Here is a 26,132-nt window from a genome sequence, read left to right as displayed (position 1 = left end):
CCTGACACCCTTGCCTGGAGCACCCCTCCGCCTTCTCCCCTCCTGCCCCTGCCTCTTTGCCAGCACCTGCCCCTTCTATGTCTCCCTACTTCCCCCAGGCTGAATGCTACAGGTGAAGATGACGGCTCACGCTCCCGTGGTGCCTGTCATTTGCAGGGCATCGTTCTTATATCAACCCCTCTGACCTCATCATAGTCCTCACCTTCCCTGAGGTTTCCTTGGTGCCGTATTTCACCCTGCAGCTTTCCCCACCACACCGGGCACTCTCAACTCTCTCATCCGGCTCCCCTTTTCCCTCCTTATAACCCCTGTACCATGTAGTTACGCACTTGTGCTGTCCAGCGTCTTTGTCTGTTTGCCCTGACGTGAATGTGAGCCCCGGAGCAGGGTTCCCGCTGCTATGTTTCCTAATACAGCCCACATTCCCAGGACAGTCCCCGGGACCTAATGCATCCTGGAGAAGTAGTTAATGAATTGGTTCCTGCTGTTTTCCAGAGGAACAAAGAGGTCCAGTGACTTGTGCAAAGTCACACAGCTGGGAAGAGACAGAACTAGGACTCAGAACCAGGCCCTCTGACTCTGTCATCCACAAGTTTAAGCACCAATCTACGCTGCCCTTGAATGAAATTGGAATCTGCCTTTTAGCTTATCCCAAAGCTTAGAAAGTACTTTCATGTTGTATTAGTTCTCTTCAGCTGCACCACAGCCCCTGAGAGAGGGAGCCCGGGCATGGTTACTAGTCCCATTTTATAGGTGAGCAAATCGAGGTTCAGAGAGATGGTGACCAGCCTGATGACACAGTCAGGGAATCTGTCTCAAGGGAGGGGTAGGGTGACCACTCTGGGGATCCCAGCTGGGGACTGACCGGGCCCAGCCCTTCCCTGTGGCCCCACTTCCTGTACAAGCCCTGCTGTTCCTCCTGATGGCAAGAGGACCTGGTGGACTCTTGACCATGATGACTCTGCTCCTGTGCCAGTCTGCTCCATCCCTGAGGACCCGAACTCTTCTCAGCCGAAGCAGGAAGACCTGACCATCTGGTCCTATTGCTAAGGAGGAGCAGCTCCTCCTGGGAGACCCCTGGGTGGGCACTGAGCGGAGAAAGCCTGCGTCCAGATGACTGGTCTTATGGGAGGGGAGAGATGCTTCAGCCATCACCAGTGTCCCTCCCGGCCTTTTCCTCCCGGCCCACAGCTCAGTTACGTCTGAGAGGGACAAGGCTGAGAAGGAGCTGAGGGGGCCCCCGGCTTACCTTCTGCTGTAGTACCCAGAACAATGGCAGCTTCTTCCCCTGGCCGCGTCATGAGGCCCTATTTATATCTGAGGGGTGGGGATGGAGCCGTTCCCAGGCTGCCTGTGCACAGGCTGGAGGGGGGTTACATCATGTGGCCAGACCACAGGCTGGCCAGAAAGACAGACGCCAGAAGGGACACTCACGCTGGGACCCCTTCCAGGAAGTCTTAGTGATCGATGCACAGTTTCACTGCTGAACAGAGTGAGCCGGTGCAGGGTCGAGTTACACATTTACCGAAGTTTGCAGGAGTGGGGGCCAAGGTTCCCAGAAACAAGAGCATCTCCCTGGGTGTGTGACAGCTTAAGGCCAACCGCCCAGACCTCCTGACCCAGCCCCGGGATGTGCCCCTAAGAGGCCACGGGGACATGCAGGCCGGAGGCACGGAGGGCAGAGGGCAGGGGAGCGTCTCGCTCAGGCAACACGGGGGCCACTTCTGACCCTGCTGCCCGCTCATGGGATGTGTGACCTTCAGCTGCTCCCAACAGCCATTTGGCGCCTACCCTGTGCAAAGGCCTCTAATAGACACTGGGAAAAACACACGAGCAAGTGAAAAGTGCCTTCTGGTCGCTTCCAGTGTAGCTGGGGAGACTGTTAAACACCAACAGTAGCACAGCCAGATTAAAAGACACAAACGAAATGCCTTCAGGATGCAGAAAGCATTCACCTGTGCAAGCTGGCGAGGGGCGAGGGACAGATATCACTGGGCCTGCACCTGGAGGAGGAGCTGGTCTGACTTGGAAGCTGCAGAAGGGCTTTTCTGAGGCAGAGGCTTGAGTGACACTCACCAACAAGAGGGAGAGCATGGGGGGCGCGTGTGGGGGAATACAAGCAGGCCCGGGTACTGGGCAGGAGGGCTGCAGGAGACAAGCCCTGGCCAAACGGCTGCTGCTGCCTGGCCACAGGTTCTCACAAGCTTATGCAGTCACTGTCCTATTTCCTGCTGAGCCTCCGGGACCAAGGACTTCAGGCCGCACTCTCAAGGAGCTGGGGTTGACGCACATGCAGAATCCTGCTCCCCATCAAGATTGGGGGCCAGGTGCAGTGGCCCACATTTATAACCCAAGTACTCTGGAAAACTGAGGCAGGAAGATAGTTTGAGGCCAAGAGTTTGAGACCAGCCTAGGCAACATAGCAAGACCCCCATCTGTGCAAAAAATAAAACTAACTGGATATGGTGGTATGCACTGGTAGTCCTAGCTGCTTGGGAGGCTGGGGCAGGAGGATCACTTGAGCCCAGAAGTTTGAGGCTGTAGTGAGCTATGCTCACACCGCTGCACTCCAGCCTGGATGACAGAGACTCTGTCTCTTAAAAAGGACCCTTGTGGACCTCACGCTTTGTGTCTCTTCTTCTGGTTGTTCGTTTGTATTCCTTATAATTAACCAGTAAATGTAAATAAAATGTCTCCTTGATTTTTTTTTGGCAGTTTTTCCATTTTTATTTGTGTGTGAATTTTTAATATAAATGTGGAAACATAAGGCATTAATGCAAATCAAAATGTTTCAGTGAACAAGTTTCAGCAATTCAACTTTATGATAATTATAAATAAACTTGTTACATTTTTCTGGACAATGCCAGGATTTGGATTTTTTTTTAAACAAGTAAATTTCTTTTTTTTTTTTTAAATTTAATACACTTTAAGTTCTAGGGTACATGTGCACAAACTTGCAGGTTTGTTGCATGTGTATACATGTGCCATGTTGGTGTGCTGCACCCAATAACTCGTCATTTACATTAGGTATATCTCCTAATGCTATCCCTCCCCCCTCTCCCCACCCCACGACAGGCCCCGGTGTGTGATGTTCCCCTTCCTGTGTCCAAGTGTTCTCATTGTTAATTCCCACCTATGAGTGAGAACATGCGGTGTTTAGTTTTCTGTTCTTGTATTAGTTTGCTGAGAATTATGGTTTCCAGCTTCATCCATGTCCCTACAAAGGACATGAACTCATCCTTTTTTATGGCTACATAGTATTCCATGGTGTATATGTGCCACATTTTCTTAATCCAGTCTATCCTTGCTGGACATTTGGGTTGGTTCCAAGTCTTCGCTGTTGTGAATAGTGCCGCAATAAACATATGCGTGCATGTGTCTTTATAGCAGCATGATTTATAATCCTTTGGGTATATACCCAGTAATGGGATGGCTGGGTCAAATGGTATTTCTAGTTCTAGATCCTTGAAGAATTGCCACACTGTCTTCCACAATGGTGGAACTAGTTTACAGTCCCACCAACAGCATAAAAGTGTTCCTATTTCTCCACATCCTCTCCAGCACCTGTTGTTTTCTGACTTTTTAATGATCGCCATTCTAACTGGTGTGAGATGGTATCTCATTGTGGTTTTGATTTGCATTTCTCTGACGGCCAGTAATGATGAGCATTTTTTCATGTGTCTGTTGGCTGCATAAATGTCTTCTTTTGAGAAGTGTCTGTTCATATCCTTTGCCTACTTTTTGATGGGGTTGTTTGTTTTTTTCTTGTAAATTTGTTTGAGTTCTTTGTAGATTCTGGATATTAGCCCTTTGTCAGATGGATAGATAGCAAAAATTTTCTCCCATTCTGTAGGTTGCCTGTTCACTCTGATGGTAGTTTCTTTTGCTGTGCAGAAGCTGTTTAGTTTAATTAGATCCCATTTGTCAATTTTGGCTTTTGTTGCCATTGCTTTCAGTGTTTTAGACATGAAGTCCTTGCCCATGCCTATGTCCTGAATGCTATTGCTTAGGTTTTCTTCTAGGGTTTTTATGGTTTTAGGTCTAACATTTAAGTCTTTAATCCGTCTTGAATTAATTTTTGCATAAGGTGTAAGGAAGAGATCCTTACAGCTTATGACTAGCCAGTTTTCCCAGCACCATTTATTAAATAGGGAATCCTTTCCCTATTTCTTGTTTTTGTCAGGTTTGTCAAAGATCAGATGGTCGTAGATGTGTGGTGTTATTTCTGAGGGCTCTGTTCTGTTCCATTGGTCTATATCTCTGTTTTGGTACCAATGCCATGCTGTTTTGGTTACTGTAGCCTTGTAGTATAGTTTGAAGTCAGGTAGCGTGATGCCTCCAGCTTTGTTCTTTTGGCTTAGGATTGTGTTGGCAATGCAGGCTCTTTTTTGATTCCATATGAACTTTAAAGTAGTTTTTTTTTTCCAATTCTGTGAAGAAAGTCATTGGTAGCTTGATGGGGATGGCAATTGAATCTATAAATTACACTGGGCAGTATGGCCATTTTCATGATATTGATTCTTCCTATCCATGAGCATGGAATGTTCTTCCATTTGTTTGTGTCCTCTTTTATTTTGTTGAGCAGTGGTTTGTAGTTCTCCTTGAAGAGGTCCTTCACATCTCTTGTAAGTTGGATTCCTAGGTATTTAATTCTCTTTGAAGCAATTGTGAATGGGAGTTCACTCATGATTTGGCTCTCTGTTTGTCTGTTATTGGTGTATAAGAATGCTTGTGATTTTTGCACACTGATTTTGTGTCCTGAGACTTTGCTGAAGTTGCTTATCAGTTTAAGGAGATTTTGGGCTGAGACGATGGGGTTTTCTAAATATACAATCATGTCATCTGCAAACAGGGACAATTTGACTTCCTCTTTTCCTAATTGAATACCCTTTATTTCTTTCTCCTGCCTGATTGCCCTGGCCAGAACTTCCAACACTATATTGAATAGGAGCAGTGAGAGAGGACATCCCTGTCTTGTGCCAGTTTTCAAAGGGAATGCTTCCAGTTTTTGCCCATTCAGTATGATATTGGCTGTGGGTTTGTCATAAATAGCTCTTATTATTTTGAGATACGTCCAATCAATACCTAATTTATTGAGAGTTTTTAGCATGAGAGTTTTAGCATGAATTTTGTCAAAGGACTCTTCTGCATCTATTGAGATAATCAGGTGGTTTTCATCTTTGGTTCTGTTTATATGCTAGGTTACGTTTATTGATTTGCATATGTTGAACCAGCCTTGCATCCCAGGGATGAAGCCCACTTGATTAGTTTTTTGATGTGCTGCTGGATTCAGTTTGCCAGTATTTTCTTGAGGATTTTTGCATTGATATTCATCAGGAATGTTGGTCTAAAATTCTCTTTTTTTATTGTGTCTCTGCCAGGCTTTGGTATCAGGATGATGCTGGCCTCATAAAATGAGTTAGGGAGGATTCCCTCTTTTTCCATTGATTGGAATAGTTTCAGAAGGAATGGTACCGGCTCCTCCTTGTACCTCTGGTAGAATTCGGCTGTGAATCCATCTGGTCCTGGACTGTTTTTGGTTGGTAGGCTATTAATTATTGCCTCAATTTCAGAGTCCGTTATTGGTCTATTCAGGGATTCAACTTCTTCCTGGTTTAGTCTTTGGAGGGTGTATGTGTCCAGGAATTTATCCACTTCTTCTAGATTTTCTAGTTTATTTGTGTAGAGGTGTTTATAGTATTCTCTGATGGTAGTTGGCATTTCTGTGTGATCGGTGGTGATATGCCCTTTATCATTTTTTATTGCATCTATTTTATTCTTCTCTCTTTTCTTCTTTGTTAGTCTTGCTAATATCAATGTTGTCAATCTTTACAAAAAACCAGCTCCTGGATTCGTTGATTTTTGGCAGGGTATTTTTGTGTCTCTATCTCCTTCAGTTCTGCTCTGATCTTCGTCATTTCTTGCCTTCTGCTAGCTTTTGAATGTGTTTCCTCTTGCTTCTCTAGTTCTTTTAACTGTGATGTTAGGGTATCAATTTTAGATTTTTCCTGCTTTGTCTTGTGGGCATTTAGTGCTATAAATTTCCCTCTACACACTGCTTAAATGTGTCTCAGAGATTCTGGTATGTATGTTGTGTCTTTGTTCTCATTGGTTTCAAAGAACATCTTTATTTCTGCCTTCATTTCGTTATGTATGCAGTAGTCATTCAGGAGCAGATTGTTCAGTTTCCATGTAGTTGAGTGGTTTTGAGTGAGTTTCTTAATCCTGAGTTCTAGTTTGATTGCACTGTGGTCTGAGAGAGAGTTTGTTACCATTTCTGTTCTTTTACATTTGCTGAGGAGTGCTTTACTTCCAACTATGTGGTCAATTTTGGAATATGTGTGATGTGCTGCTGAGAAGAATGTGTATTCTGTTGATTTGGGGTGGAGAGTTCTGTAGATGCCTATTAGGTCTGCTTGGTGCAGAGCTGAGTTCAATTCCAGGATATCCTTGTTAACTTTCTGTCTCATTAATCTGTCTAATGTTGACAATGGGGTGTTAAAGTCTCCCATTATTGTTGTGTGAGAGTCTAAGTCTCTTTGTAGGTGTCTAAGGACTTGTTTTATGAATCTGAGTGCTCCTGTATTGAGTGCATATATATTTATGACAGTTAGCTCTTCCTGTTTAATTCCCTTTACCATTATGTAATGCCCTTCTTTGTCTCTTTTAATCTTTGTTGGTTTAAAGTCTGTTTTATCAGAGACTAGGATTGCAACCCCTGCCGTTTTTTGTTTTCCATTTGCTTGGTAGATCTTCCTCCATCCCTTTGTTTTGAGCCTATGTGTGTCTCTGCACATGAGATGGGTCTCCTGAATACAGCACACTGATGGGTCTTGACTCTTTATGTAATTTGCCAGTCTGTGTCTTTTAATTGGAGCATTTAGCCCATTTACATTTAAGGTTAATATTGTTATGTGTGAATTTGATCCTGTCATTATGATGTTAGCTGGTTATTTTGCTCGTTAGTTGATGCAGTTTCTTCCTAGCATTGATGGTCTTTACAATTTGGCATGTTTTTGCAGTGCCTGGTACCAGTTGTTCCTTTCCATGTTTAGTGCTTCCTTCAGGAGCTCTTGTAGGGCAGGCCTGGTGGTGACAAAATCTCTCAGCATTTGCTTCTCTGTAAAGGATTTTATTTCTCCTTCACTTATGAAGCTTAGTTTGGCTGGATATGAAATTCTGGGTTGAAAATTCTTTTCTTTAAGAATGTTGAATATTTGCCCCCAGTCTCTTCTGGCTTGTAGGGTTTCTGCTGAGAGATCTGCTGTTAGTCTGATGGGCTTCCCTTTGTGGGTAACCTGACCTTTCTCTCTGGCTGCCCTTAACATTTTTTCCTTCATTTCAACTTTGGTGAATCTGACAATTATGTGTCTTGGAGTTGCTCTTATCAAGGAGTATCTTTGTGGCATTCTCTGTATTTCCTGAATTTGAATGTTGGTCTGCCTTGCTAGGTTGGATAATAACCTGCAGAGTGTTTTCCAACTTGGTTCCATTCTCCCTGTCACTTTCAGGTACACCAATTGGATGTAGATTTGTTTTTTTCACATAGTCCCATATTTCTTGGAGGCTTTGTTCATTTCTTTTAACTCTTTTTTCTCTAAACTTCTCTTCTCACTTCACTTCATTCATTTGATCTTCAATCACTGATACCCTTTCTTGCAGTTGATCGAATCAGCTACTGAAGCTTGTGCATTCATCACATAGTTCTTGTGCCATGGTTTTCAGCTCCAGCAGGCCATTTAAGGACTTCTCTACACTGTTTATTCTAGTGAGCCATTCATCTAATCTTATTTCAAGGTTTTTAGCTTCTTTGTAACGGGTTTGAACTTCCTCCTTTAGCTCGGAGAAGTTTGATCATCTGAAGCCTTCTCTCAACTCGTCAAAGTCATTCTCTGTCCAGCTTTGTTCCATTGCTGATGAGGAGCTGCCTTCCTTTGGAGGGGGAGAGGCACTCAGATTTTTAGAATTTTCAGCTTTTCTGTTCTATTTTTTCTCCATCTTTGTGGTTTTATTTACCTTTGGTCTTTGATGATGGTAATGTACAGATGGGGGTTTGGTGTGGATGTCCTTTCTGTTTGTTAGTTTTCCTTCTAACAGTCAGGACCCTCAGCTGCAGGTCTGTTGCAGTTTGTGGAGGTCCACTTCAGACCCTGTTTGCCTGGGTATCAGCAGCAGAGGCTGCAGAACAGCGAATACTGCTGAACAGCAAATGTTGCTGCCTTATCATTCCCCTGGAAGCTTCGTCTCAGAGGTGTACCCGGCCATATGAAGTGTCAGTCTGCCCCTACTGGAGGGTGCCTCCCAGTTAGGCTATTCAGGGGTCAAGGACCCACTTGAGGAGGCAGTCTGTCCATTCTCAGATCTCAAACTCCATGCTGGAAGAACCACTACTCTCTTCAAAGCTTTCAGACAGGGACACTTAAGTCTGTAGAAGTTTCTGCTGCCTTTTGTTCAGCTATGCCCTGCCCCCAGAGGTGGAGTCTACAGAGGCAGGCAGGTCTCCTTGAGCTTCCATGGGCTCCACCCAGTTCCAGCTTCCCGGCTGCTTTGTTTACCGACTCAAGCTTCAGCAATGGTGGGCACCCCTCCCCCCGTCTTGCTGCTGCCTTGCAGTTCGATCTCAGACTCCTGTGCTAGCAATAAGCAAGGCTACCTGGGCGTGGGACCCTCTGAGCCAGGCACAGGATATAATCTTCTGGTGTGCCATTTGCTAAGACCCTTGGAAAAGCGCAGTATTAGGGTGGGAGTGACTTGATTTTTCAGGTACCATCTGTCACTACTTCCCTTGGCTAGGAATGGGAATTCCCTGACCCCTTTTACTTCCCAGGTGAGGTGATGCCTCTTCCTGCTTGGGCTCATGCTCGGTGGGCTGCACCCACTGTCCTGTCCCCACTGTCCGGCAAGCCCCCATGAGATGAACTGGGCACCTCAGTTGGAAATGCAGAAATCACACGTCTTCTGCATCACTCATGCTGAGAGCTGTAGACTGGAGCTGTTCCTATTCAGTCATCTTGGAACCACCCACCAACAAGTCTGTTTCCTTGATTTTTGTGAGTCTTACTAGCAAAACATGAGGAAGGGGTCATGGAAACTTCTGATTTGTAGCCAAGCCAGACAGAAGTGTGGGTAACCTGGGGACCCACTACTTACAATTGACGTCTGAAGTTGGGGACAGTCTTGTGGTACTGAGCCCTGCAGGGTTTGCACTAATTCCAGGCAGCTAATATTAGACCTGAGTTGTGGAAAACCCAGTAGATGTCTGAAGAGTTGGAAAATTGGTTGGTGTTGGAAAATTCCCCACTCATTTGGTTTCACAAGTGTAAGTAGAGAAACAGGTTTTCTTTTAGGGAGGCAAATGCATCAAGGTACAGTTCAAGCCCTGTGAGTGGAGACATTTTATCCATGAGGAGAGGAGAGAGGACAGAAATCCAAAAGTTGGGGGAGGGAAAGGAATCAGGAGAGGAGGGGTCTGAGGGGCAATGCAAGAAGGAGATGCTGTTCCAGAAGCCAAGGGGGAGAGTTTTGCAAAGTGAGGAGTTTGGGGCTGAATGAGGTATTTTTGTCAGTATGTCCTGAAGGCTTAAAGCCTTTGGTGCTCAGATGCATCTCCCCAGATCATTCTCAGCCAGTCATTTCCCAAGTCTGTATAGCTCATCAAAGACCAGAAGAGGCAGGTGGAGGTCACTGGTGAGCTGCAGAGTGGCCTCAGGGAAGCATGAGGGAGAGGCCAGGCTGAGCGGATGGAAGAGATGCAGGCACATTGAGTTGTGAGCTCCTCTTTAAAGAAATGCGGTATTGAAAGGAAGAAGAGGGGTTGGGAAACTGTCTGAAACTAGACAGCAGGAAGTTAATATTGAGCAGTTGCTACATGCTAGGTGCATAAATCCTCTCAACATGTCTGCACTATGTTTCATTATCCCCATCTTCTAGGGAGAGAAAACCAAGGCCGAAAAAGTTTCAGCTACTTGCTAAATGTCACCCAGAAAGAAAACGGTGAATTTAGGTCTGTCTGACTCCAACACCCACACATTTTCTACCACATTCATTACTTTGTTCAACAACTTTTGACTGGAAATCTACTGCATGCCAAGCACAGAATCTCTGTGACCACAGTAAACAACTGAGACATAGCCCACCCTCATGTAGCCTGTAGTTTCACTGGGAGTCAGGATTAATCCATTATTGCACACAATGATCTCTTTGAAGTTGGGATAAATGTTAGGAAGGAAAGAGCAGTGAGTGTCCTGAGTATACAACAGAAACCTGGTCCAGCCTGAAAGATCAGAATAGACTCACACTAAGAAAGAAGGAGTCAAGGCAAGACCTTGAGGATGAGTGAGAGTAGCCCTGGGAGTAGGATTGCTGGGGCCCAGATGATCTCCATGGCTCCATCCATGTCTAATGGTCCACGATTCTCCCAGAAACAGGACTGGCCACAGGGATGGTGCACTCCTCCCTGCAAGTCTCTGTCCTTCAAGGCTGGGGGTGTTCTCTTGCCCTACCCAAGACAAGACCAGGGCAAGACCCTCTCAGACAAGACCAGGAGCATCAGCAAACTTTCCTATTCCTGCAAGAGAAAAGACACATCCAGCCCAGGCAGAGGCATTGGCTGGGAAATGTGCTCTCCCTAAACCTATTTGACAGTCCATTTCTCCCCAGGCACATGATTCGAGCATCACGAAAGGAATTTAAGCCAGGTGCAGAGGCTCATGCCTATAATCCCAGCACTTTGGGAGGAGTTTGTGACCAGCCCTGGGCCACATAGTGAGACCCTGTCTCTGCAGAAAGTAGAAAAAAAAATTTTAAATAAAATGAAAATTAGATCGTGCTTGTTAATGTGGAATTGCAGTTTAATTTCTGATAAGCCGTTTTAGACTTGTTCTCCAAAGGACTGCAAATGCTTCACAAAAATGGCAGTATCAAGGGGTGGGGGGACACCTGCCCTTTAGACAAACATTGCTGCACATTTTTTTTTTTTTTTGACAGTCTTGCTCTGTCACTGGGCTGGAGTGTAGTGGTGCGATCTCAGCTCACTGCAACCTCCAACTCCCTAGTTCAAGCAATCCTCCTGCCTCAGCCTCCTGAGTAGCAGGGACTACAGACACGTGCCATTTTGTTCAGCTAATTTTTGTATTTTTAGTAGAGATGGGGTTTCACCCTGTTGGCCAGGAAGGTCTCGATCTCCTGACCTTGTGATCTGCCCGCCTCGGCCTCTCAAAGTGCTGGGATTACAGGCGTGAGCCACCGCGCCCGGCCACTTTTTAATTAAACTAGTACTTTGGCAGAGGAATCCTGAACTCCAAGTATGTGCATAACCAGGTTTTTCTATATTATCTCCAAATGGCCCAAAGACAGTGGGTAACCTAAGGCAAGAAGAGTTGAATGAAACTAGGACCATGAAACTAGGAGGCTCCCAATGGGACTGCCGTTAGAGCCCCAGCTCAGACTGCAAGATGTACCCAGGAGCACTTTCCTCCAAGTTTTCTAAGTTCCTCCTTGGTGCTCGAGACTGGTGGAGGGGCAGGACCATGACCTGTGTGATCCCTGGTTCCTGTTTCTCCCCTTCAGTGCATTTCCCCACCCTCTACTCATCTCCAAGCTGCAGCAGGGTGACCAGATGTCTGAGGATCTCTGGGACTCCAGCTGATGGGGCATCTCACAGCTCTAGGAGGGCCATCTTCTAGTCGAATCACTCTTGATGACTGACACAGGGTTTCTTTCACTGATATTAAACAGCAGGACCACAGGAGATTGGGCCGCTGTAATGGTGGTGATGTGTTCCTTTGAGGGACTCACAATGCACACAGGACTTCAGAGCTCTGAGTTACCAACCGCCCTTTGACAACTGTTGGGCTTGTGTATGGGCTCGTGTGTCTGCCCCCATCCACCCATGTTCCATGGTATCCTCCCTGCTCTATAGCATTCAAGGGTACAGGTGGCAGCAGGCATCCTTCTCCCTGTGTGTCCCCTGCCTCTGACTTGAAATGGTCACCACACGCCCTCTGCAGGCTCTGAGCCATGTGTCAGGCAGTCCTCCAGCGGTAGCTGTTCTCGCTCTTTCAAGCGCTTTCCAAAGTGTTGCAGTGTGAGCTAAGGACCCTTCTAAGACATGTCCCTTCTTCCCTCCAATCAATGTAGTGACACCATGCTTTCTGGGGCTGGTCTTCAGCCATGCCAGATGCGGAAAGAACATTCTTTCGGACGATGAGATGTTCTTTTCCCTCAACCCATGCCCTTGCATGTTCTCTCCACTGATGTCCGGGTGTGAGAGGCAGAGTCTGACGAATATGGAAAGAGAACACACTCTCGGAGTGCAGCCTACCTGCATGGCCTGCAGAGTTCCAGAGAAGCCGCATTTGAAAGACGTGCTGTTCTAAGTTTACGCTGTACAAATTGCAAATGGTAAGTTTCACATGACCAGTAAGAGGGTTATAATTCTTATTTTCCTATAAGTAAGACTTGCTTTTATAGTTATTATAACGGGGCACGATAACGACCTTGGTGAGAGTCGCTGGAAGCCAGTGATCACAAGTGATGCAGTGGGTGAGGCAGGTTGGGAGCGGTGATGTGTCCAGCCTTAAATACACGGTGTTAGGGCACTAACAGGGCAGGGGCAGGGGCAGGGGCAGGAAGGAAGATCCTGCTTCAACACAAGCAGGTTCAAGGAGCCACGGCATATCCACAGTGGCAGACGTGAAATTACCCAGGAAAGGAACATTTAACAACAAAGAGCAGGAAGAGATGGTGCCTGGATATGAGGCAGAAGCTGTACATTCACTGACTGAACAATAAACAAATACACATGTACCTCTTTTCTACCCATTACTCTAAATCTTCATTTGAAAAATCATATCTCACATAGGCCTGTAAATTCTGTAATACATTTTTAAAATCACTTTGTTCCTATAGATAGGGAATCCTCAAAAATTACTTGTCTGGGGCCCCACAATGACTTAGAGGTGGCTTTGTCTCCAGAGAACCTTCAGGCCAGGTACAGTGCCTCATACCTGTAATTCAAACACTTTTTGAGGCCAGGAGGTGGAGGTTACAGTGAGCTCTGATTGTACCACTGCACTCGAGCCTGGGCCACAGAGTAAGACTCTGTCTCTAAATAAATAGACAATTTTTATTTAATTTTTTTTAAATAAGAGACCATTCAAAGTGCTCCTGCCTGTGAATGGGTTAGTTGGAGCAGTAGAGACTGGGGTCCTAGGCCTGGTTCTGCCACTAACTAGTTGTTTGAGGATCAGCAAGTGGTTACTTGCAGTAACAAGTAGACCTGGGCACAAGGGGGAGGTAAGGATCTAGCACTGATTAAGCACCAACCTTGTGCCCAGTATTTAAATATTTCAGCTCTTTAAAGCCTCACAATTTGTTTCATTCATTCACTATTCCTGGTGCTCAGCATATGTCGGGGAACGACACAAAGATCCTGGTCTTTGGGAGAGTTTCCACTGTGCCTGGGCCTCCTGCCTCTGGTCCTTGGAATGATCACTCCATTCAACAGCAAAAATAATGAACAACTGATCGGTTAACATGCTGGAAAGTGGTGTAAAAGAAACTAAAATTTCAGGACCCTCTAAATGTGGCCTCTAAGCAAGCCAAACTTCTCTTAATAATGACATGTTACTGGGGAGAACATAAGAAAATAATTTTAGTTAGATTGGACCCAATAAAGAATATCTGCTTAAACGTGTTACAAGATTGGTTAAAAGCCCTTAATCCACGCCCAAGGCTGTCAGCTGGGGGATCTTCTATGTAAGGCTTTAAAGCTCATTAAAATCAATCCAAAAATTACTAGAGAATTTTATTGAGAATGTAAATTATTCCCATAAGGAACAGCCATTCAAACTGACCACAGACATTTGACCCAGCTCAGATTCAGGCCAGTTTTCTTCCCAGTAGGCTCCTTCTGTTTCTTATGTGTTCATTCCACTTCCAGTGGAAGTTAGAGACAGAGTTTATCTGTGGCTAAATGAAGACTGTTGAATGAAAAGCAGAGACTCTACATAGAAACCGAGTAAGCCATCTGATATGGGTTGGCTGTGTCCCCACCCAAATCTCAAATTGTAGCTGCCATAATTCCCATGTGTGGTGGGAGGGACCCAGTGGGAAGTAATTGAATCATGAGGATGGGTCTTTCTGGTGCTGTTCTTGTCATAATGGATAAGTGTCATGAGATCTGATGGTTTTATAAAGGGGAGTTCCTCTGAACATGCTTCTCTCTTTTGCAAGCCACCATGTAAGACATGCTTTTGCTCCTCCTTCACCTTCCACCATGATTGTGAGGCCTCCCCAGCCATGTGGAACACATAAGTCCATTAAGCCTCTTTTTCTTTATAAATTACCCAGTCTCTGGTATGTCTTTGTTAGCAGCAAAGAACAGATAAATATACACCATCAGTCAGAAGTGGATCCAGGAAACCAGCCACATATGGAGTTAGCAGAGCGTGATGTATTAGTCAGGCAGGTGCTATTGGGATGATAACATTTGGGATCAGTTCTACTCTGTGGTTTTCTGAGATGAGACTTGGTCTAAACTAGGACTCCTACTTTCCAATCTCTTGACCACCCAGTTAGTCATGGGATGGACACATAAACTCCTCTCTCCAGCAAAACTAAACCAAGCCAGGAAAGCAAGAGATTATTTATTTATGTATATGATGCAATCAAACCTGGAACCATGTATGAAGCAAGGAAAGAATGAAGGGTAAATACAGAAATGGGGTTTCCATTTTTTGCCTCTGAGCCAAAACTAATTGCTTGACAGGAGCCTTGTCTCTGCTGGGATCAGAACTGCAACCCCACATCATGCCTTGGGAGGGGCACGTGAGCCCTGAACATCATTTACTGGAAAACAGGGAGAGGGGTGGAGCCTGCTACCCTGCATCCCATGATGGATCCTTGAAGTTCCATGTTTTCCTTGCATGGCAAGGACACTTCCCAGCATTTCTGGTCCTCATTGCTACCCATCTACATCATGGGGGCTAGAACCAGGCATTTGGAGCTCTTAATTTGTAAAATGGGCTCATTAGGGTTAAGGAAAAGTCCATTTCTTTCCTATAAAGAACACTCAAATACAAACAGAATTTTCTTAAGTTGGCTCACATGGGCTTTAGACTCCTGAAAAACAAAACAAAATAGTCCGAGCTCCCCCATTTCACCCAGGAGAAATGGTTGTGTGTGTGTGTGTGTGTGTGTGTGTGTGTGTGTGTGTGTTGTTTTAGAGTTGGGGTCTTGTTGTATCCTCCAAACCGGAGTGCAGTGGCATGATCATAGCTCAAACAATCCTCCTGCCTCAGTCTCCAGAGTAACTAGGACTACAGGTGCATGATACCATGTCTGGCTAATTTTTTTATTTTTATTTTTTGTAGAGATAGGGTCTTGCTATGTTGCCCAGGCTGATCTTGAACTACTGGTCTCAAGTGATCCTCCTACCTCAGCTTCCCAAAGTGTTGGAATTACAGGCATAAGCCACCATTCTCAGCCTGTTCTTTCTTTTTTAATAATAATGTTTATGTATTTATATAAGGTGTAAGCATGATATTTTGACACGAAGATAGTAAAATGATTATGGTAGTCAAGAAAATTAACATATCCATCATCTCACCTCATTTAGGTGGCAAGGACACCTAAAGTCTACCCTTTTAGCAAAAATCCCAAGTGCAATATGGCGTTTTTAAGTATAGTCCTCATGTTGTACATTGGATCTCTAGACTTGTTTATCATACATATCTGCTGCTTTGTATCACTTGACCTGCATCTCCTCCCTGCTCTACTCCTCAACTCCTGGTAACCACTGTTGTATTCTCTATCTCTGTATATTCACTTAAAAAAAAAAAAAGATTCCACATATAAGTGAGATCATGCAGTATTTTCCTTTCTGTATCTGGCTTGTTTCATTCAGCATAATGTCTTTCAGAGTCATCCAAGTTGTAGCAAGTGGCACATTTCCACTCTGCTTTTTTTTTTTTTTTTTTTTTTTTTTTTTTGAGACGGGGTCTCACTTAGTCACCCAGGCTGATGCAGTGGTACAGTCATGGCTCACTGCAGCCTTGACCTCCCGGGCTTCAGTGATCTGCCCACCTCAGCCTCCCTGGTAGTTGGGACTACAGGTGCATGCCATGACACCTGGCTAATTTTTTGTACTTTTCATAGAGACAGGGTTTCACCATGGTGCCTGGGCTGATCTCAAACTCCTGAGCTCAAGTGATCCACCCACCTCAGTCTCCCAGAGTGCTGGGATTAAGATATGAGCCACCATACCTGGCTTTTACGCTTTTTTGAAGGCTGAATAGTATCCCATTGTGTGTATACAGTACACCAAATCTTTATCTATTCTTTATCTATTCATCTGTTGACAGACAGAAGTTGTTTCTATATCCTGGCTATTGTGAATAATGCTTCATTGAACTTGGGAGTGCAGATATTGTTACTAGGTGTTGACTTTTTTTCCTTTGGTATATTCCCAGATGCCTGCTCCTCCTATTGAATCCTTTTAGACATCACCTGAAACCTCAGGCAGTGCCCTGTGGACTGCTGTTGATTCAGACATAGCTGTCCATGAGCTGGAGGAGAACAGTCATATAAGATAAAGTTCTGGGAAATTTTGTGATTGCAGCACATTTCTTTCTTTCTTTCTTTTTTTTTTTTTTTTTTTTTTTGAGATGGCTTCTCGCTCTGTCGCCCAGGCTGGAGTGCACTAGCACAAACTTGCCTCACTGCAAACTCCACCTCCCAGGTTCACGCCATTCTCCTGCCTCAGCCTCCTGAGTAGCTGGGACTACAGGCGCCAGCCACCACGCCTGGCTAATTTTTTGTATTTTTAGTAGAGACGGGGTTTCACTGTGTTAGCCAGGATGGTCTCAATCTCCTGACCTCGTGATCTGCCCACCTCGACCTCCCAAAGTGCTGGGATTACAGGCATGAGCCACCACGCCTGGCCGATTGCAGCACATTTCAAAAGTTATAGCTAAGCCAATGACTTTTCTTGTCAAGTTGCAGATTTGTAAATAAATGAGTCGTTTGCCTCTGTCAGTGTCAACATTAGCTGACATAATTAGTGAATCCAGTTTCAGGTACTTATGAAAAGTGGTGTTATCAAGCAAAAAGGGATTGCTGCCTGATGCACTAGAAGTCAATGCAATGACTCTGGGTTTTTGACAAAAGAGAAAGCTTTATATTGCAACAGGGGTCAAGCTCAAACCTGTCTCCCTGAGATGGCTTTAAGGCAGGGCGTAATTTTATTAGAAAAGGTTTAGGGGTGAATTTTGGGATTGTAGGTGATTGGTGAAAGGAAAGGGGAGGCCTAGAAAGTCCTCTGGCTTGCACAGTTTTCTCTTCATGCTGCCTCATGGGTCCCATGAGAAAATTTCAGGGGATTAATATGAAACACATGGTAGAAATTCAGGCCGTGACTTCAGCAAGCTCACTGTGTGCAAACTCCAGTTGGCCATGGTGCTTCCAACTGATTTCTGCTAGTTTTACTCACAAGCAGAGGGAGTTTCAGCATTTGAGCAAGTTGTTTCTTACCTTGCAAACTCAAGAATTTCTGTTAGTTACTGGCTTGTTTAATTCTTTAGGGCACAATTTCAGTGATAATAAACTGTGGGAGGTTGACTACACCCCCCTATTCCCTACACCTTTCTCCTTTGTCCACATCCACAGAGAAAAGAAATTGAGAAAACGAAACACTCACTTTCCTACTAAGAGCAGGAGGAGGCAGCCAAATGCCTAAGCAGATGGGGTGGGTCCCCAGTGAAACCCCACCCCCAAGCTGAAGAGAGTTTAAAGCCTGAAAGCCAAGCTACAAGTTAAATCCTTGAATGGGATTGAGAACTTGTCTTCCTGTTTGGTGTGCTTTCCTCTGATTGATCCCCACCCTTCACCTATTTTACATATACCTGTCCTTTCCTAACTGATTTTCTGCACTGTCATGCCCACCTTTGAGTAGTGTCTTTGCTTTAACCTTTTTTGCACACTCATAAACCAATCGACACGTACTCCCCATTCTGAGTCCATAAAAAGCCCCAGACCCAACGACATGGGGGACTTTACCACCTTCTGGTAGACAGACCACCCCTGCATCCCCTCCGCCCTGAAAGCTGTTTTTTGGTCAAAAAAATTCTTCTCCACCACCCTCACCCTTCAGTGCTCAGCACATCCTCATTCACTTTGGGTGTGGGACAAGAACTCAGGAACTGGTATACAAGCCAGACCTGGCCCAGGGGGACCAACTGGGCAAGGCTCCTCCAGTAGCAGGTAGTGTGCCCCAAGTAAGGCCTCCAGCATCACCAGCCAGAGGTCCCCGACTGGCAACGGAACCAAGAAAAATCCTGCATCACTACTCTCCTCTGTAACCATCAGTGGTCAAGTAAGATAGTTCTGACCAATGAGACATAAGCAGAAATCTGTTGAGGGCTTTTAGGAGAGCTTTTCCTGTCCTTTTATCAGCAGAGTCAGTGGCTCAGACACTAACTCTTCTTCCTCCTTCAAATGTTGATGTAATGTCTGGAGACAAAACAGCCATTTTGCAACCATGAGGCAATAAGTGTAAGGACCAAAAGCCAACAAGCAAAAAATGATAGGAAACACCTGGGTTTTTGCTTGGCATATAGAGCTATTTAAACTAGTACAAATGATTGCCTCTCTCTGCACTACTGTGTGAGCACTATTTGCAGCATTTTTAGCCAGAGTAAATTGGTGCCACAGAGAGTGGGGCACTGCTGTCTGCTGTAAAGATATCAAAAAATGTGGCAGCAACTTTTGAACTGGGTAGCAGGTAGAAGTTGGAACAGTTTGGAGGGCTCAGAAGACAAGAAGATGTGGGAAAGTTTGGAACTTCCTAGAGACTTGTTCAATGGTTTTGACCAAAATGTTGATAGAGATGCGGACAATGAAGTTCAGTCTGAAGTGGTCTCAGATGGAAATGAGGAACTTATTAGGAACTGGAGCAAATGTCACTCTTGCTATGCTTTAGCAAAGAGACTGGCAGCATTTTACCCCTGCCTTTAGGATCTGGGGAACTTTGAACTTGAGAGAAATGATCTGAAATAGGAGCTTATGTTTAAAAAGGAAGCCAGAGCACAAAAGTTTGGAATATTTGCATCCTGATGATGGCATAGAAAATAAAGAACCATTTTCTTGGGAGAAATTCAAGCCAGCTGCACAAATTTGCATAACTAATGAGGAGTCAAATGTTAATCACCAAGACAATGGGGAAAATGTCTCCAGGGCATGTCAGAGACCTTCACCACAGCCCCTCCCATCACAGGCCTGTAGGCCTAAGAGGGAAAAATGGTTTTGTGGGCAGGCCCAGGGCCCCCCTGCTCTGTGCAGCCCCTGGACTTGGTGTCCTATGTTCCAACCCCTCCAGCTTTAGCCATGGCTAAAAGGGGCCAAGGTACAGCTCAGGCCATTGCTTCAGAGGGTGCAAGCCCCAAGCCATGGTAGCTTCCACGTGGTGTTGGGCCTGTGGCTACACAGAAGACAAAAATTGAGGTTTGGGAACATAGATTTCAGAGTATGTATGGAAACGCCTGGATGTCCAGGCAGAAGTCTACTGCAAGGGTGAAGCTCCCATGAAGAACTTCTGCTAGGGCAATGTAGAAGGGAAATGTGGGGTTGCAGTGCTCACACAGAGTTACCACTGGGGTGCTGCCTAGTGGAGCTGTGAGAAGGTGGCTGCCATCCTCCAGACCCCAGAATGGTAGATCCTCCAACAGCTTGCACCATGCACCTGGAAAAGCCACAGACATTCAATGCCAGCCTGTGAAAGCAGCCGGGAAGGAGGCTGTGCCCTGCAAAACCACAGGGGTGGAGCTGCCCAAGGCCATGGGACCCCACCTCTTGCACCAGTGTGACCTGGATGTGATACATGGAGTCAAAGGTGATCATTTTGGAGCTTTAAGACTGAATGACTGCTCCACTGAACTTTGGATTTACATGGGGCCTGTAGCCCCTTTGTTTTGGCTAATTTATCCAAATACCTGTAACCCCTTTGTATCTTGGAAGTAACTAAATTGCTTTTGATTTTAAAGGCTTCTAGGTGGAAGGGACTTGCCTTGTCTCAGATGAGATTTTGAACTTGGACTTTTGGGTTAATGTTGGAATGAATTAATCCTTTGGGGGACTCTTGGGAAGGCATGATTGGTTTTGAAATCTGAAAAAGCATGAGATTTGGGAATGGCCAGTGGAGAATGATATGGTTTAGCTCTGTGTCCCCACCCAAATCTCATCTCGAATTGTAATCTCCACATGTCAAGGGAGGCAGCTGTAGTCCCCATGTGTCAAGAGAGGGAGGTAACTGGATCATGGGGATGATTTTCCCTATGCTGTTCTCATGATAGTGAGTTCACACAAGATCAGATGGTTTTATAAATGCCTGACAGTTCCTTCTTCACACACGCTTTTCTGTCTCCTCCAGCCTTGCAAAGAGGTGTCTCCTTCCCCTTCCACCGTGATTGTAAGTTTCCTGAGGTTTCCCAAGCCATGAAGAACTGTGAGTCAATTAAACTTTTTTCCTTCATAAATTACCAAGTCTCAGGTATTTCTTTATAGCAGTGTGAAAATGGACTAATACAGGCAGTTATGTGCAACTGAAAACATTCTTAAATAGTACCACCTTTATTCTCACTCAGAGGCCAGAAGAACATTATTCAAGAATTCAATTCTATTAAGCACAGTATATTTCTTGTTGAATTTTGGCTCCCTCTTTGTAATAGGTTTTGCTTTTTACAATTGTTTTAGTTGTTTTGTTTTTAGGGGAGTCACCAAAGTGCAGAGTATAATATTTTCCTAAGGCCAGAGCTTGTCTGCTATACCCAGATGAGGCTAGTAACTGTAAGCATGACTGAATACCAAAGCTAGTGTCATGCTTTGCTTTCCTGTTAGTTTTTATTTTATCATCTAATATGCTCCATCTGTAATTAGTCCTGTGGTATGAGTCCGGGTGATTGTTCTGCTTCTGTTTTCAGTAAGACAGGAAAATGGTTATCTTCTCTGTGTCCACTACCAAGAGGTTTTATCATTCTTAATTTAAGTCCACAGGGTGTTGAGCTCCTCTAAGAAAACTGTATATGAGCCTGGTGTACACAGAGCTTTGTATGACAGCTGTGATCCTGAAAAAACTGGGTGGAAAGAAAAACTTCCAATGTACCTTCCAGGAGCTCTGTATTTATGGTAGTTCATGGTCAACCTGGCAACTAAAGGGTACTCTTACTAAATAAAGAATAGAATGAACATTTATGTGTTCCAAGGATCGGCAAACTACAGCCCATGGGCCAAATCTGGGCTGGACCACCATCTGTTTGTGTAAATAGGTTTTATTGCAACACAGCCATGCTAATTAGTTTATGAATAGTCCAGGATGCTTTTGTGCTACAACAGCACAGTTAAGTTGTTGCAACAGAGAACATACGAACTGCAAAGCCTGAGATATTTATTACATGTCCCTTTATAGAAAAAGCTTGCTAACCGCTACTCTGTTCTGTTAATTCAGATTGTCCGTGACAGAGGAGTTAGCTCTAGACTTATACATTGTCCTTTCTTTTAAAAATTAGCTTTAGAAATACCTACTGTATTTACAGCACTTATTTAACGTACAATTTTATTATTCTATTCCTATATGAAGGGATGACTATGCTGGGAATTCTGAATACAATGACACCAAAAAAATTAGACAATATGTTTTATCCAATCCATAATGATTATAGGTAGAAATAGTCACTTTGTCACCAACCAAAAATTGATTAAAAAGAATATTGCTGCTGGTTGGGCACAGTGGCTCATGCCTGTAATTCCAGCATTTTGGGAGGCTGAGATGGGTGAATTGCTTGAGCCCAGGAATTTGAGACCAGCTTGGGCAACATGGCAAAACCCCATCCATACAAAATATACAAAGAATTATCTAGGTTTGGTGGCATGTGCCTGTAGTCCCAGCTTCCCCAGGAGGCTGGGGTGGGAAGATCACCTGAACCCAGGAGGTCAAAGCTGCAGTGAGCCATGATCATGCCACTATACTCCAGTCTGGGTGACAGAGTTAGACATTGTCTCAAACAAACAAACAAAAAGAATATTGCTGGCAAAATTTAGATACGCAAAATTTGAGCCTGAGACATTGGACTTGACTATGGTAGGGGAAAAACAAAACAAAAGGAAACTTTGGATCTGGCCATAAAAGAAAACTTGCAGTGGCAGAAGCTATACTCAGTAAAATCTGAAGAGGACAAAAGTTAATTGATTAATCAGCTCTTTATTATAAGCTTTAAATTGAAAAGATCTATCCTGATGAAAATTACTTTTCAGAAATAAAAATAGAAAATGTTTCATTAATTAACTTTTAGAAAAATAAAAATGATTTAACTACACTACATAAAAATTGATTAGGGGATTAAATTGGTTTAATGGATTTTATTCCAGAAAACACTTTTTTGATGAAAATTCATCAGCAGCCACATAAATCTGAGTAAAATACTGTTATGTAAAATGCGAATTCTCCAATGTCCTTAGTTTGTTTTGATGGGGGATGCCTGCCTAGTTCAGGGATGACCTGGGAAGGCCTAGGGTGCTATTTCCATGTCAGTAGAGGGAGGGATCATGAAGTAGAGACAGAAAGTACCGTTTCCAAGTCTGTTATCTCCATTCAGACTTATTTGCCCTTATACTACTGCAGCAACATGTCAGTGGTCCGAACTCTGTGTGTTTGCTTTGGCACTCAGGGTTGGGAAAAGTCTACAATGAAGAGTTCTGCTCACCATTTAATAAGTTTAGATAAGAAACAGCTACCCAAATGGAAAAATGTTGTCATCCTTTTCCCACCAAAACCCCATAGTTGCAATGATATAAATATTGCCCTTGTGGGACTGAAATGCTATCTCTTGCGAAAACTGAGTTCTAGAAATAATGTTTATTTAATGTTCAGTTCTTCTACAGAAAACATTGCAAAGAAATTTGGAAAGAGAAATATCAGTTAATGCCTTTTAACTGCAAAGAGAAGTAGAGAATTCAGAGTGGATCCAAGAGGCCAGTCATGGTAGGATTGCTAAGAAAGGCTTCCAACCAGAGCCAGTAGGACAGTAGTCATTGGGATTTCTGTCACCATTAGGGCCACCTGCCAGCCACTGCACAGAGGCCTAAATGACTGAACATCAATGTGAAGAGAAGTGCCCACAACAACGGCTTTGCTCATCTTAATGACAAGAAGGATCAACTGCCTTATAAATGGTTCAGTGGAAATGGTCAATTCAAAATGTCTGGGTTAGTATTTCTTCTGGGGACAAGGCAGTGTGTGCTATTTAGACCACAAAACTGGAATGACTTCACTTGGCATTATGGCAGCCAGAGCCAACTTTGAACGGATCCCTGGATCTTCCAGGTGAATGGAATTTCACAAGCACAATAATAAACAAGCTATTGATGACTATGTGCCAGGAGTTGTGTTAGACACTTTATATGCAATGTTCTATTTTATTCTCTCTAAGACACAGACAGTGTTATTTTTCCCCATTTTATTTATGAAGATGACAAAGAACAGAGAAGACAGATCTCAGTTAGTTATGGAGCCAAGATTTGAATCCAAGCATTTTATCTTCAGGTACTGTGTTTTTAAACCAACAAACCTGCTGGAAAAAATGTCTGAATGTCATTCCACTCCTTCCACATCCCCTTCACCCACAGGTGCCATCTTTGTCATCCTAATCCCCTAATGCTCCAAATTTAAAAACTAAAAGAACAACAACAACAAAAAAGACTTGACCTAAGGACCTAAGATGTCACTCTACTGGCTAAGGTGGGAGAGGGCTCTATTTAGTTTGCATTTACTATGTTTTTTTAAAAAAGTAGCTTAATTGATGACTTATATCACTTCATTACATCCTTAATCAATAGTAGGAAATCTAATGGGTGAATGAACCTCTTCAATCATCCTTTCCAAGCATCTCTCCTCCAAAACTCAGCGAAGAGTCTTATTCAAACTGGGAGAATCATGATCTGGAGAGGAATAACACTCGAGTGCCTTTCGTCTCATTCTTCCTCCTGTCTGCAGATTTGTCTCAACCCAGCAGGGCCTCCCAAAGAAGCCAGATGCTATGTCCCCCCAACCATTTGCTTCCCACCCCATGCCACTCTTTCATATCTCGCAATGCTTCCTAAGAAGACATCTGGGCTAGCTGAGTGACAAATAAAGAATTTGGATAAAATACTGAAAGTTCTCCCTTCTCCCTTTCTCCTAAGCGGTCATGTGAATGGTGACCTGGAGTCAAAGTTACTGTCTCTGTTTTCTACACTGAGGATACGAATGGTGGGACGTTCAGGAATGGTGGCAGGAAATTAGCACCACAGTGGGCCTTGGAGAACCCTAAAATCACACCAGGGGTGCTCAGGGATGACCCTGATGCCTAGAAAGGACTCTCTCTCCTCCTAAAATGTTGAGGCAAGAGAAAAACACAACTCCCCCCAGCTTCCTGCTCCAGACATTAATGACTCCACTCTTGTCAGGAATTGTTACTTATGCCTTAACCCCTGGATGGCCCCCCCCAAGCCAGGGCAGGGAGATTGTCTCAAGACACCAAGCATCCAGATTATGAATCCCAGATGTCCTCCCAGGAGGCAAATATCCAACTGCCCTCACTGAGCTAGTCCAGATCCTAACCCAAAACTGTCAATCAGACTCAACAAATATTTACTGAGCACATATAAATAGACTGCAGTTACAGAGGAGATTGGAAAATTGAGAGGGAATACCAGGTACAGATTTACGCCATAAAGTGTGAAAACCTAAGTAATATGCGTAATATCTAGCAAAATTTAAGTGACAAATACAGCTTCCAGAAGAAATCAAGACCCTAAGTAAGTAACTAAGGAGGACATATATAGTTCAGTCAGCGCTCTGTCCCCTAAAAGGCACCATGCCTAGAATGGGAAAATGACTTCTAGGGAACCAGTAATTCTCATCTTCTATGAGTAATTATTGATAACTACTCTATATAACGTTCTGACATGGGAGACATAAATTATATGACAATTTCCTGCCTTCAAGAACCTCAGTCATACTGAAGAGGTAATATTGTAACCACCCAATTAGCTCATCTTCCCCACTGCCCAGATAGAGCTGATTTATCAAGACAGGAGAGTTGCAATAGAGAAGAGTTTTATACACATAGAGCTGGCTGAACAGGACACCAGAGTTTTATTACTACTCAGATCAGCCTTCTCAAAAATGTGGAGGCAAGGGTTTTTAAAAGATAGTTTGGTAGGCAGGCGGCTAGAGAACAGATGCTGCTGATTGGTTGGAGATGCAATCATAGGGATGTGGAGAAAATGGTCCTCATATGCTGAGTCTGCTTCTAGGTGGGGGGCCACAGGCATGGGTCATAGGTTGAGATGAAGTCATCTGGTCATCAGACATACAAAAGTCTGAAAAAGAATCTGAAAAGGCCAAACTTAGGGTCTACAGTAGTGATGTTAATTATAGGAGTAATTCAGAAAGTTGCAAATCTTGTGACCTCCAGAATAATGGCTGGTGATTGTTTAACTATGTCTACACCTCAGGAGAATTCAGGCCCCTCTCATCCTTTTGACCTGGTGGCCTTTCGTTAGTTTTACAAAGGTGACTTAGTTTTGGGAAGGTCTATTATCATTTAAACTATAAACTAAATTTCTCCTAAAGTTAGCTTGACCCATGCCCCAAAATGACCAAGGACAGTTTCGAGGTTAAAAGGCAAGAGGGAGATGGTTAGGTCAGATCTCCTCCACTGTCATAATTTTGCTCACTGTTACAATTTTCACTAAGGAGGTTTCAATATTTATACCTGTTAAGATGTAACTGGCAAAATGATAGCCACAATAATAAAATGTGCCACTTAGAACTTTTGAGGTATGGGTCACCCTTTCAAGCATTTTGCATCTGTGGCCTCATTTTCATGCTTCGTAACGGTGTCCACAGCAGTGCACAGAGAAGGGGAGACAGGGTTTGTGTGTACTCTTTGCACCATAGCTCTTTCAGCACGTGCGTTAGTTTTGCTCTAGCCTCACATCCTCTTTTACTAATGCCAGGAAACACATCTGACACATTTTTATACTCCCTGCAATTCCTGTCTCGTGGGCTGTAGTGAGGATTGAATTAGTTAACATAT

The 26,132-nt window shown here is 44.1% G+C and overlaps 1 protein-coding gene across 2 annotated transcripts in view; it reads right to left on the bottom strand.

Annotated features, from left to right (window-relative positions):
* LOC105499156 (angiotensinogen) overlaps positions 1-26,132 on the bottom strand; it is a 61,219-nt gene that overhangs the window by 10,549 nt on the left and 24,538 nt on the right. The window contains exon 1 of one of the 2 annotated variants that reach the window (XM_011771636.2): positions 1,250-1,357. The exons of the other annotated variant lie outside the window; for it this stretch is intronic. The gene's annotated coding sequence lies outside the window, so the exon portion shown is untranslated. Of the gene's footprint in view, positions 1-1,249; positions 1,358-26,132 lie in introns of those variants that run through there. 2 annotated transcript variants of the gene reach the window in all.

This window comes from Macaca nemestrina, chromosome 1 (genome assembly GCF_043159975.1).
Source record: "Macaca nemestrina isolate mMacNem1 chromosome 1, mMacNem.hap1, whole genome shotgun sequence".
NCBI lineage: Eukaryota > Metazoa > Chordata > Mammalia > Primates > Cercopithecidae > Macaca > Macaca nemestrina.
The sequence above is the reverse complement of the archived record's forward strand: the minus strand, read 5'-3'. Positions and strand labels throughout refer to the sequence as shown.